Source organism: Talpa europaea, assembly GCF_964194135.1.
Source record: "Talpa europaea genome assembly, chromosome: 7".
In the NCBI taxonomy this organism is placed as follows: domain Eukaryota; kingdom Metazoa; phylum Chordata; class Mammalia; order Eulipotyphla; family Talpidae; genus Talpa; species Talpa europaea.
The window spans coordinates 115,625,067-115,639,508 of NC_140074.1; positions in this window are offsets into that span (position 1 = coordinate 115,625,067).

Here is a 14,442-nt window from a genome sequence, read left to right on the forward strand (position 1 = left end):
GGTCCCACATGCCGTGCAGGCCTCTCCTGCCGCCTGCTGCTCCCCTCAGCAGTGTACTTTGTCACTCTGCCTGTTCTACTCTCCGCTCTGGCTCTGGTGAATTCTCCCACCCTCCCGTGCCTCTAAATCTTTTTTTTTTTAAAGATTTAAAAAAAGATTTTAAATCTTTAAAGATTTTAAGGTTTTTTTTTTTTTTTTTTTTTAAAGCCAGCTCTTGACTGTCAGGCTGGCAGTTAGCCACTCCCAGCTGTGCACAACAAAGGGCAAGTCACTTAACCTCTCTGAGCCTCTGTGTTCTCCTCTGTAAAGTGGAACAAATGGTCTGTATATTTCATGTCTGTTGTGAAGGGTGAGGCAGCGTCCTCAGTGAGTCTGGAATGCACCATAAGGCTCCCTATTCTGTAGTTTAAGTTGTTCTGCAGACATTTAAGTGTGGGGGAAAAGAGCCTTTTGGGGGGCATTAAAGTCTTGACCTCTTGTCCTAGCCCCACCTCCACAAGCTGGGTGGCTTTGGGAAGAAGCTCCCTGGGGCCCCATCTGTATAAAGAGAACACCAATGCCTCCCACGCCGGACTTGGAGGGGAGCAGATGTGACATTGTATGAGCAGGAGCTCGTGATCTGCTCTGAGATGTTGCGATGGAGGATCAGCCAACTGGCGCATGGGGAGCAAGCCTTGCCCTGGACACGTAGGCTGCAGGATCTTAGGGGCCTCCCTGGATTCCCTTTAGGGATTTCTTTATCTGCTGTGGAATGCAGCCATGGTAGGCAGCAGCAAAGAATGTTTCACACACTTAGCATCAATAAATGGGCACTGAGTTCACACACCAATCATTAAGTGTAAGCAGATTTAAAAAGAATATTATACTTTAAAATAATAAAAATGCAACTTTATAAAAGCAATGTGAAGGATAATTGTTTCATATCAGCGAGGGACATGATAGTATCTGGAAGTTTCACCAGTATTTCTATGCCCTGCTTGCCCATAAGGAGCCATCAAGTTTTCGTATACTGTCAGTTTCTTTTCTTACTCCTTATTTGCACTAAATTAGAAAATCCTAAACCACAATTACAGGTCATTAGAAATGGCAGCAAATGTTTGGTGGCTCTGTCAGGTGCTTATGGATTCAGACCAAAGAAGAATCCTGTTTCTCCCTGAAGACTGTTTTCCAATATTTTGGACACTAGATCAACAGGTACAAAGCTTCCAAAAGTTAGAAGGCTGAGTATTTCAGAGAGTGGGGGGGAAGAGAGAGGAAGGAGCCATAATCCTCACTCTGGTTGACTCTGACTCTGGAAAGAATTCTTTAAGTTCTGATGTAATACTTGGATGTGGTTTTAAAACAACCTTAATAATATGTCATCGATTCCTTTCTCCTGCTCAGAAACAAAAATCACCAGTGTTGAGGAAGAATCAAGCTCTCATAAAGGATCAGTCACACCATGGTAAGGTTACAAGAAGTTCTGCTAAGTTGATAAACAACAGTAAGCATCCTGACAGATTCGTGCTATCAGGGCGATACAGACATTGAACATATCGCCATCCGAGCTGGCTGCTTAACATCTAAGAAGTGTTCTTGAGGGGCATTATCAATGACACGAAAAAAACTGTTTTATCTTGTTCTCCTTTTTAAAACTCCTTGTAGGAAACTTTTCCCTCCAGAGCTATAATATCTCAGGGTGGAAAAGTGGACTTGAACTTGCTGCGCTTATCTTTGTAAAAGATGCTGAAAGGTATGGTCAGTGAATGAGACTGGATCATAGTCACCATTGGATCACAGTGAAGGAAATTTTCACTATTTTCTGCAATTCTATATTAGGTAGGATTTAGGTTTGGTCATTCATTGCAGACATCCAAAATAACCATGATTTAGACAAGAGAGCAATTTATTTCTCTTTCATCAAATAGCCCAAAGACAGGTAGTCAAGGGCTGGAAAAGGGATTGTTCTCCATTAGTTTGTCCAGAGACCCAGGTTCCTTCTATCTTCTTGTTCTGCTACCTTTAGACCTTGTCTTCATTGTCATGCTGCAAGCTGGTTCACCATGACATGAGATTCCAAGTAGTCATTGGATGAAAATGGGGCTGATGCCCTTCCTATTAGACCTGGTGTACTTCATTTACATACTTCAGTTCATTTACCTACTTCAGTTCACATCCCACTGGCCAGAACATTGTCATATGACCACATTTAGCTGAGAGGGGGGTGGGAAATATAGTTTTTATTTGGAATGATCATGTGTGCAACTAAGAATTGGGAATACTATGATTTCTTTTTTTAAAAAAAAAATATTTTTGCATAGAAGAACTAAGGTATAGGCCAGAAGTGTGGGGGTGAGGATGGTGAGAGGATCCACCAGAGACAGGGTGAGAGCAGAACAGGAGGATTTCCTGAAATACACTGCTGAGGGGAGCAGCAGGCGAGACAGGGGAGGTCTGCTGGGCCATATGTAGGTTAACTCCCTGGTCTGGGATTGAATTCAGGCCTTCTCAGTGATAACACTGAGATTTAACCCCTAGACCACCAGGGAGTCCCCAGGAATACTATGTTTTCTATGAGAGAGAAGGGCTATTGGGGGACAATAGTTGACACTCCCAACATGCTAAGAAAAGATGAGGAAGTAAATAGGAATTGACTTTCAGGCACATCTTTCCTCCTTGGGCAAGCACTCTTCCTGGTGCTTCTGCAGTGATTGCCAAACCATCTTTTTGATTCATATCATAATTCACAAAATAATCACTTAAGCAAAGAATCTTTTCTTCCTGGAGCTCAGATTTTTAGTGATAAAGTGAAAAGTTATTGAATGTTTTTCTCTGAACCACACTGATTTTAACCAACTTCACATAAGGAATCACATCAATTTTTCAAAAGAGAGATGAGATAAAACTATTTCTTCAGGTCATTGATTAATCCACCTGAGACCAATTTTAAGACTTTAAACAGCTTACTCAGAGGCCAAGACATTCAATACTATGTGAAGCCCACATCACAGTCACTCAATAAAGAAAGTTTGCCATGAGCTGGCAAATTTCTCTCCAAGAAAAATCTGTGTCATCAATAACACAGCTATTCTACAGTCTTCTCAGACAGTGTTACTTGTGTCTGTGTTTTACTAAGAGGAGTAGTTTTGCTTTTTCCCCTGCCTTTACTGAGGGGTAAAAAACCATCAATTTTGTCCTGGAAAGCTTATTTTACTCTTGTTCTGGGAAAAAAACAAAGATTCTAATGGTTTACCAGAAGGTCAGTGTGCTTTGTTTGAAAATGATGTGAAAGTCTCCATGGCTTTATGCCACTGTTTGACAAAGTTTCTTAACACACAACACACTGGGGATTCCGATGGGATGGATAGTCAGTCCAATGAAATCCAGTGTTGGATATTAACTATCAGACTCATTATTTACACTTTCCTTTTTCAGCTGCTTGTGTGAAATCATCATACATGTCCCAGTTCTTAGAGATTTACATTTTTTTGAACACAATGCTTGTTCACTATTTACTTTTCTAACACTGTTTTCAATTGAGTATTTGGGTTACTATTTTCATCATACTTCTTAAGCTTTAATGGGCCACTTTTGAGCTATTGACTTCTTATTTGAATTAAGAATATTACACGTCACAAAAATAATAACCAAAATGCCATAAATGACAGGTAATTATGTCACCCAAGACAGACGCCAAGATAGACTAACCAAATTCAAAAATTGTTCTTTTTAAAAGATTTTATTTATTTATGCCTACAAGAGCTGAGGTGTAGGCCAGAGGTGTGGGTAGTGAGAGGATTCACCAGAGACAGAGTGGGGAGCAGAACAGGCGCATTGACTGAAATACACTGCTGATGGGAGCAGCAGGAGAGAGAAAAGAGGTGTGCTGTGCCATGTGGGTCACCTCCCTGGCCAGGGATCAAACTCGTGCTGCAGTAGCTGCAGATTGCTTCATAGTGCTGACTGCTGACCCTTAACCCCTTGTGCCATCAGGAAGGCCACAAATGTGACCGTTATTAAGACCATGACGGGATCGCTGTGAAAATCATAATCAATTTTGAATTTCAAGTTTATGTGTAAAATAATCCATTCTTTTTTCCTTGGTTACCACCAACACCTGTGGACTACTTGCAGGATTTGAGGGGCCCCCAAAGGTCTGTGAATCACTCTTCAGAAACACTTCTATAGCCAATAAGTCTGCTGTCTGAGTCATGCAGTGGCAAGTAGGAGTGTCCTTACTCTGGACACTGGCCACCTCCAGTTGGAAGAGAACATTCTTGGCTGAGTCACATGTTAAGTGGGAGTAATATTTACAGACACATAGGAGACATTCAAGAGAGATCTAGGCTTATTAGAACCCAGTTCATGATGGTTAGGTCCAGCCACATGGTCATTTGGTGACCCCTGCCTCTACCAGGGCCCTGTAGCATGCAAGGAGTGTATACTATATACATGCATATATGGCAAAGTCTTTCTATAAAACCCTAGGGGTCTACTTTGTGATTTTCCTGTAAGGGTGTCATAGCACCTCTAATACCAGAAGGTCTGTGGGTCCTATGGTGCAAATGGCCAATCCTGAAATTTTTGCAGAGCTCTTTCTTGCTCAAGGCATCACTCAAATTTTCTGTTCTTTCACATCACCTGTAAATGGGTCAGAGCCGAATTCCCAAGTGCAGGCTGTTTTCTCTGGAGCTAGAAGAGGTCTACCAGATGTCTTTTTATTTGTGGTAGGAGGTACAGGATGATTGCAATAATCTCTCTATTTCTTTGGAGGGATATCAAGGCATGCTCTAGACAACTAAACTCCTAAAACCTCCAGTAATGTTATGAACCCCTAGATCTTTGCAAACTGTCTACTTCCCACCCTCTAGGATACATGCGTCTTACTAAAGCTGCTACCACTTTCAACTCTCTTGCCCAACATACACGTGAATTACAGATCATCAAAAGAATATGTCAATCTGATATTCCACAGATTTCAAGATCATCCAGGTTCCTATATTATGACAGGGAGTAGAATAGTTAATATGTCTTTGGAAAAGACCTTAAATGCATACTGCATCCATCTCAAGTGAATGCAAATTGTTTGTTTTGCTCCTCCTTCCTGATAGAGGTGAAAAAAACCTCATTTACTAGACCAGTAGCTGCTTACTAAGCACCTGGCTATGTTAATCTGTTTTATTAAAGATATTCCTACTGGCCCAGCTGATACAATGGGGGTAGTACTGGGTCTTGTGGCCATAGTCATCCTCTAGGAGTTATCTGGAGAATTTTGGTTTTTATATAATATAGCCCCTCTAGACTTCCCACCTCCCCAAGCTTTTTGGTCCCATCCCTTCTCCTACCACCTACCATGACACTTCTAGCATTCCTACTTTACTTAATGCAAAGCTGGTCATCAGTGGGTGATTCAGGTCCATATTCTTATTGTAGGGCTGACTTCCTTGGACCACTCCTGGCATCAACTCTCTTGGGACAGGTCCCCAGGAAATAGACTCTGAAATGGACATGTGTGTGCAGGAATTTGTTAGGGAGTGAATGAAGTCGAGGAGTAACCGCAATGCACTCATCCGCAATGCACTCACAGCACAGGCCTCTGTCCATCCCAGAGGAGCTAGGGAGCTGAGGAAGCTCTTTGGAGTTGACTCCCTTGAGACAAGGGGTAAGGAATTTGTACTTTCACAGCAACCAGTACAGGAGGACTGCTCCTGACTCCAAGCTTGATCTTGGGCCAAGATACTCCCTTTGACTGAGAGTGATGCTTGGAGAGGGATAGGGAGCCTGCAGCCCCCTCATTCCTATTGTTAGGGGGAAAAGGATGTCCTAAAGCTAATTCCATACAGGCTTTGTGGACTCCACCCCTGCTCCAGATCAAAGCCAAAAGACACTGGGAACTACAAATCCCATCACCACCAAAGGGAAGGTTGCTGGAAACTGAGGGTGGTGCTAAGCAGCCAGGTTTGATATAAAACCAGACACGTGGGCTTTGGGGGTTCCCTTTTTGGCTCTCCGCCAGCTCACAGTGTCCGGCCAGCTCTGAGAGTGCCTTTGGGTTTCCAGGTCGGCGGATCAGGTAGGACGCATTAAAGACTTTATTTCCCTATTTTCTCCCCAAGTTGTACATTTCCTCAATTCCCTTTCCCTTGTAAATAAACCTTTTATTAACCTTTTGTGTGTGCCTGTAGTGGAATATTAATAAGTCCCTTATAAGCGCGCGGGTGAGGACCCACAGCCAGGCAACCTGTTTTATATTGGGGCTGCTCCGTAACAATTTGGCGCCCAATGTGGTTTCCAAGCTACACCCATGGTTGACCAGCCCAAAGTAATTTTCCTTGCATTGGTCACCATAAAGGACCCACAGCCAGGTAACCTGTTTCATATCGGGGCTGCTCCATAACACTATCAGCTGGTGAAATGGGTATCTCAGTCTTACAGGGGGTACCTGGACAGCACCCCTCAAGTGTGCTTACAATGGAGGCTGGGGAAAGGCCGATTTCAAAGACCTTTCCAGTCATCAGAGCAGCTTTCTCAAAAAGTAGTGATGGTTCTGTCACTGGAAGTATGAGTCTACACTTACCTCTGTCCTGTGTTTTATAAACAAAACACACACTGAGAAGACCTAGCCCTAAATTAATGGTTTTCAAACTGGGTTCTGTGACAGGTTTCTAGAGACTCATACTGAGTCTCCTGTCATGCCTCCTGTCACTGCTGTGACAGGAGCAACTCCCCTCTTCTCTGTTCACCTACCAGCACTCTGAAGAGGCTTTTGTTTGAAGAAAGGGTTTTTCTGCTGTAAAATAACATTCAGGAAATATCTGCAGGATCCCTGACCAGTACTCCTCAAAACTACCAAAGTTGTAAAAAGCAAGTAAATATTGAGAAACTGTCATAAACCAGAAAAGAACAAGGAGACACGATGTCCAAAGGCAAAGTGATACCCTGGATGGGGTCCTGGAACAGAAAAGCGACACTGCTAGAAAAATGTGTGAGATCGGAATAAAGTCTGGAGAGTTTATAGCTCGTGGTAATGTGTCCATGTCGGCGTCTTCATTTTGGCAAATGTCTCCAGGTGATACAGGAAGTTAACATGAGGGGAATTGGACGAGAGGGAATTTGAGGAACTTCCTGGACTCTTTGGAAATTTTTTATAAGTCTGAAAACTTTCCAAAATTAAAAGATTAGTTTAGAAAACAGCATTAGAAAAGCCTCAGGCAGATGAGTTGTAAATACTTCCAGCGCTGAGGAGAAAGTCAGGTGGGTCTAGGAAATTTTCCGGGAGGAAGATGAGCAGGATCTGGGGTAGGTCCGGGGTAGCTGATCAGGGTCTGGGGTAGGTCCTGGGTAGCTGAGCAGGGTCTGGGGTAGGTCCGGGGTAGCTCAGCAGGGTCTGGGGTAGGACTGAGATGTGTTGGGTCAGCACATCTCCATGTTCTCTTCTAGTCCATGACAGCTTCTCAGTATGGGTGACTGGACAATGCCCTGCCCACATTTCTTTATGGACTCTTGGGTGTTCCTATCTCTGCCCTTCCTTATCTGCAGCTTACCCAGGGCCCTTACCCAGGGAAGTAAGGACCCATCTGGGAAGGAGGAGATTGAAGCTGGATTCCCTGGACTGAAAGAGACTTTGCACAGGCTTCAGGGGGCTATCTGAAGGGTGGGGTGGCTTCAGTCCCTTGATCCCTGCTATGTGCTTCCCGAGGCAAAGCCAGCTGCAGATAAGAAACATCCAGAGGAAGGAGGAGACACAGGCCCTGCCTGGGCCAACGGGAAGCCCAGGCTATACCCTCACAGAACCCCACACTGTGGAGGAGACACAGTTCCTGCCCCAGGGAGCTTTCAGTCTGATGGTGTAGAAATAATTCTTGCCCTTGGAGTCCCCTGTCTGAAGGGGGAGGCAGACATATCCCAGATAGGCAGATGGGTGATTCTAGACTGACTTTCAGGCACTGATATTCAGGGGTGGGGGTACCTGGGAAGAAGGCTTGAGGAGGAGACGACTGTGGCCTGGGTAGAGGGTGAGGGCCAGTAAGAAGGGTCCTGGGACAGAACAAATGGGTTCCCCGGGAGTGGCCCCTACCCCAACACAGACTTTCATTCTGATGATGGGTGACCAGGCCTCTGCCCCATGTCCCCACAGGGGCTGAGAGCACCCGGTAAGCAGTGAAGGAAGGGTCAGAGAAAGACGGAGTCGGAGTCAGATGGCTACATCACAAGAGATGGATACGGAGAGAATCAGCCAGAGATGCCAGGAGAACCAAGACGGGGTGCTGCAGACAGGACGGCCGATGAAGTTTTCTGCCATTAATGAAGACTCTGAGTCTAAATGGGGGGAGGCTGGGGACAGTGCCATCGAGAGCAGCTCTGCCTTTCACTCCCTCAGCCCAAGCTTTTATTTTTTTATTTTTATTTTTTTTTAAAGATTTATTTATTTATTTATACAAGCACTGGGTACAGACAGAAGCGCAGGAGGGTGAGAGAATTCACCAGAGCCAGAGGGGAGAGCAGAGCAGGCAGACTGATGAACTTCACTGCTGAGGGGAGCAGCGGGCCGGCAGGAGAGGTCTGCGCGCCATGTGGGACCCTTGCCCGGCGGCCGGGGATCGAACTGGCACTGCAGAGGTTATGGGCAGCTTTGCAACCCAGCGCTCAACCACTGCACCAAAGGGGAGACCCCCAAGCTTTTATTGAAGATATGAACAAAGGAACAAGAAAATAGCACGCATTATGTTTTTTCTTATACAGATTAATAAGTTACTGCTGAAAACAAGTTTTTCTGGTTAGTAAGGAGCATGCGCAGAAGCCAGCAGGTCCTCAGAGAACAGGAGTCAATTCTGGGAAGAAGTTCTGTTTGCAGAACTAACGTCTTGGAATTCCGTATGCAGAGTAAGCAGGTATTCTCCAAAAACTCCAGCTCCCTTTAGGTCAGCAGGCTCCCAACAAAGGGGAGATGCAGAGTAGACATGAGGGTGGACCAAAGTGGAGGCAGGAGCAGAGAGATGCCCCCACCCCAGCCCTGGACCCCAGCTGACCCAGCCCTGCCTCCTTGAGCCCCTCTGCCGACCCAGCCCATTGGCATCTCCGTGCCCCTATGCCTCCCTTCAGTCTTTGGCACCGGCTCAATATTTTTTCTCACTAGGTGTCAAAAGAGAACCAGAGCCAAGATCCACAATCCTAGCTGGCTGAGGGAGAAACGCTATGGGAAGGAAGGTGAGGGCGCACAGGCACGGCAGGTGGAAGAGGCAGGGAGAACCTGTGCTTGGTTTTCCGCTGGCTGCCCGGGTGGCACAGAGCTGGGCACCACCAGGCAGTCAGTAGTGGTTGCTGACTGGCTGAATGACAGTAAAAGCCTGGCTTCAACTCTCAGTTGTGTGGGTTCCTAGCTGTGTGACTGCTGGCAGCTGACTTCACTTCTCTGTGCCTCTCTTTCCTCTTAGAAATCAGAGACAGAAAGAGCAAGAGCCTCGGAGAGCTTGTGAGGAGTAGCAAGCTCTGCTACAGATGTTTGTTGTTATTCCCGCTCAGGCTGGGTCTGAGGGGTGAGCTCTGCTGCCCAGTTCCCACCCTGTGGTGGCCAACAGATAGCTCATCCCCTGGACTAGTTCTTTCTGAGCTGGGAGCAAGCTCCAGCTCCCTCGGGTAGGAGAAAGTTCCTCGAAGCCGGCCCTGGGCCGATGCGGCCCGGGGAAGCCGCTAGCATAATGGCAGTCTCAGGAGGCTGGTGAGAGAGACTTTTGAAGGTGGAGGCTAAGGAATTTCAGGTTAGGGAAGTGGAAGGCCTGGCTTCTGCAGGTCCGCAGCTGAGTGGAGAAGAGCAAGCCTGCTCTGCTCTCTTCCTTCTCCCCCATCACAAAGAACCAAGGGGGCAGGGTGGTGGGAGAGGTCTTGAGCAGGCTCAGATGTGGGGCTCAACGGTCACATCCACTGTTCCTCCTTGCCCTTGCCCTGCCAGTGACCTTGGGGGGAAAAACCAGGAGCAGGAAAATGTAGAGCAGTTGTGGGGGATGGGGGGAGGAAAGTGATAGAGTGAGCGAAGAAATGGGGGCTGTCAGAAAGAGGGAAACAGAAATCGGGGGAGTCTGCTGCATGGGAGCAGAGCGCCACGGCACATGCAAACGTCGTGTGAGAGTGTCACAGCGTGAGTGGATGCGGGAGTGTGTGAGTCAGTGGTGGGAGTGAGGGTGGGGCCTAGAGCCCGAGTGTCTGTCAGTCTGACTGGGAAGAGAATCCTAAGTGACAGAATCACTTTCTGGCCAGACTCCTATTTTACAGAGGAGGAAACAGAGGCTCAGAGCTGGGAAGTGAAATGCCCGAAGCCACTAGACAAGTCGGGTACCAGACTCCGGGTCTCTAGCAAGGAATCTGGGACTGCAGGGTGGGGGGATGGGAGCTGGGGACGGGAGGCACACTGGGGAGGAGAGGCTTGGGACCCGCTCCTGACTCCTGTCTCCTCAATCTCTCCTCCAGCCCGGGCTGAGTGTCCAGGCCGCGGGAGGCAGGAGAGGGGGCGGGGGTGGGAGAAGCCTGCAGTGGGCAGGGTCCAGGCACCCGGCCTCCCATTCCTGCAGACGTGGGCTCCCCACCCAGCCTGGACGTGTCATCCTTGGAGTTGTGGCAGTAGCTGTGGCCTCGTGCCAGCTTTCCTGCCAGACCCAGCCTAGAATGTGGGGAGGGCCCTCAGAAAGAGGCGTGGGCAGGTTCCCAGCTTGGCTAAGCTGAGCCCTAAAGTGAAGGGGGAGGAGTCTGAGCCCACCAAAGTTCTGTCCTTCCCCTCCTCACCACGCGTAGGTTTCTCCACCTGGGACACAGGGTAGAGGACAAATGGACAAGGTGGGGGGGGGGGTCGTCCAAGCCCCCACCTCACTGTGTCAGGGAGCAAGTCCTCACTGCAATCTTGCATAGGGCTTCCCTCCCCTTCCTCTACAGGCACTTGGGCGGGCACCCTCTGCTTTAGCTTGGGGGAGGAGGGAAAAGAGGGTCCCCCAGCTTGGGGAGGGAAGCTGCAACCAAAGCAGACATTCCTGATGACTCACAGCCCCCCAGCCCCCATGCATTGGGAGGTGATGGGGCCGCTTCCCATTCAGGCTGCCCCAGCAGAGAAGACCCAGAACTTAGGGGGCAGGGAGGTGAGGGGAAGGCAGAAGGTCAAGAAGCAGAGCCCAGGGAAGCACAGACAAATGAAGGGAAGGTCACTAAGAGGTGTTTGAGGGTTGGGGGGGATGTAACCCCCCAACTCACACATGCACTTCCATGAGCCCAGTCACACCCTCAATGCAGCAGAGCCATGAAGGTGGATGTAATGGAACTCCCTTCACAGGCCCCTTCACAGAACTCCCTTTCCTGCAAACAATGGTTTACAGACACTTCCTGGACCTGAGAATAGCCCCCTCCTGCCCTGAGGGGGCCGGGGGGCGACTCCCAAGACCTCCCTTAGGTTCTTGCACACTCCAGCTTGCTTCACGGTCACGTACCTCCTATGGCCCAGTCCCCTTCCTTCACTGGATCTCATGTTTGGGAAGGGGAAACTGAGGCCCAGAGTGGTCTGGGGGCTTAGGGGTCACAGCACCCCCTGGGTCTGCCTAACATGGCAGGGCACTGGGCTCGGGCAGCCTGTGTCCTTCTGCTCTTCCTCCCACCCCCCACAGATGATGCAGCTCAAGCCTGCAGTCTACGTGGCAGGGAGAGGGGGGCCGGCGAGGGAGGAAAGCTGGGAATGAGGTCAGCGGGTTGGATGGGCCTGGCGGTGGCTGTGAAGGCATCTGGGCTGCAGCAGTCTGGAAGGTAGGGGCCTCCAGGCCAGGCCACTCCCAGCCCCAACCCGCCATCCACCCGCCCACCATGGCCTCTTTCCCGTCTCCTGCTCCTCCCCTCCCTGCAGCCCACAGCCTCCCAGGCCAGCTGGTTCACATCAAGCCTCTTCCATGTGGCAGTTCCACCCTGCCCACCAGGCTCCCTTCCCCCAGGCCATATGGCTCAGCTGGGAGATGGGGAACAACTCTCACGGGTCCCCCCAGGCCTGGACTGGTATAGGTGGGATCCCTATGTTATGTGAGCCCCCCCATTCCCAGTTGTTTCCCTGGCCTCTCCAGCTGCCCAACCCCCACCGCTCAAAGAAGCACAGAACTGCTCTCACCCCTCAGTCCCAGCTGGGTGACCTCAGGCAGGTCACTTCTCTTCTCCCAGCCTTGGTTTTCTTATGGGGCAAGGAAGGGAGGGAAGAATGAGCTCAACACCCCCTTCCACCTGCACACCTTTCCTATGATACTCTCACCTCGAAATTGTAAAGTTCTGAAATCTAGTAAAGATTGAACGCGTGATTTGGAGGGGCCATCTGGTCTACCTCTTTGTACCCTCCCCTAGATCCTGAGTTACACAAGTCCCACCCATTCTCTTTGCATCTTCCTCACCCCACAGGGCCCCAACTTTTCAACTAGAGTTCTGCTCTTACTGAGGCAAAGGTTCTCTGGGCATGTCCTTGGCAAAAAGATCACATCAAGCCTTATCCAAAGCAGCCACTGGCTTCCGATGACAGCCAAAGAGATGATAAATTCCTCTTCTAGAATTCCAGGCCTCCAGAAGTTGGTCCCAGCCTACCTTCCCAGCCTAATCTTCCACATACCCTCCTCTGCCCCAAACCTTCTCTTCTTCCTTCCCGCCCTCCTTCCCTCACTCTCTCTGCCACATACTCACTCTCTGTGTGTATGTGTGTTTTCTCAGATTTGGTGGTGCCCTCCCTCCCAGTCCAACGTGCATTCAAACCACATCACCAGCCCTCCTAGCCCCAGCTCAAAAGAAACCTCATCCGTGAAGCGACCTGTTAGCAATCTCCCCTACCCTTGCATCTGGAAGTTCCCAATTATTGAACATAACATATTACTACTCCATTTCACAGACTGGGGAAATGAGAGACATGAAGCAACTTACTCAAAACCACACAACGGTGAGAGACATTTTGTGTTTATTTCATTCCCCTTCCCAACTTCCTACTCTCTGAGGGCAGGAACTGTTGTCCTTAGAGCCACCCCCATGTCCCCAGCGCAGAGCTATCCCCAAGAGATGACGAGGAACTATTCATTGAGTGGAATTGATTAGTGTTTGGGAAGCAGCAGACTCAGGATCTTCTTCCCCAAACAATGTCTGTGCCCAATGTCTGGTGCCACACCATCCAGGCTCTCTGGTCGGATGACCAGGTGCCATCCAGGCTCCTCACCATCACTCTCCCACATCTGAGCCAACCCCAGCACTTGTAAATTTGCTTCCCAGAAGGCTTTGAGTCCATCCTCTTCTTGTTTCCATTCCTGGTCCAGGCTCTCATCAGCTCTCACCTGGACACCCACAGCAGCCACCATACAAAGTAGCCGTTACCGGTACCTGCTCCAGCATGTGACTGTAGTGATCTGTGACCAACGCAGACCCAGCTGTGACTATCCTGCTTCACACCCTCTACCGGGGCCCAAGGCGCTGGGGGAAACACTAAAGCATCTGATGTGGGTTCTCTGAACTGCGTGGCCTTACATCCTGTGCTCCAGCCATCCTGGCCTCTCTGGAGTCCTGGGCATCTAGAGCTTGCCATAACCTCTCTAGCTGCAGTGCCTTTGCTTATGTGGTACCCACACATCCACCTCATACCCCTGTCCTGCTACCAATTCCTTATATAAGTTATTTCTCCTCTGTCCACCTATTCAGCGCAGTCTCATGGCCTCCCAGGTTGGCCTATGCCCTGAGACGCCTGCCACTCAGAGCTCTGTGCTTGCCTTCTGGCCGTTGCCACTGCAGTGGCACATTTGCGTGTGTGATGTTATTCATGTCTTTCCCTTCATGGGACGCAAGCTCCGTGACGGCAGGCACGGGCCCTGTGCTACCCAGTGCCCAGCACAGGAATTGGCACATAAATATTGTTGAAGGAATAACTCTGAATCCTTTCTGTGTCCAGGCCAGACTCTGCCCAAAGGGTCACCTGTCTAGGACTGGTGAAACTGAGCAAAGTGGAATCACCGGTTCCCAGCAACCTAGATTTGTCAGGAGAAATCTCGAGGGGTGGCTAACACAGAAGTGGAAGCTCAGCCCCTAGATGCCTGTGGTGGAGGCTTACCTGCAAGGGCCTGGGGTGGGGGCAAAGGAGATGATCAGGGTCTGGGCAGGTGCTACTGCCTACAGAGGCTGCCTGCACCCTGTTTGTTAATCCAGATTTCAAAGGCAGCCTCATGTTTAGGCATCTGTCTCCTAAACACTTCAACCAGACATCTGGTCGTGAGGCAAGCCTTGCCCTCGGCCCGCCCCAGGCTGCTCACAAGTAATGCTTCAGGAGCCCGCTGGCAGAGGGCCCCAGGCCTGGACAAGGTGCCAGAGATACCAAAAGCCATGCGAAAGAAAAAGAGGGAGAAGGAATGAATGGGTGGAGGGGGTGGGACAACGAGCCAGAGGTAGAGAAAGAAAGGGAAAGAAGTAAGAAAAGCAAGAAAAATG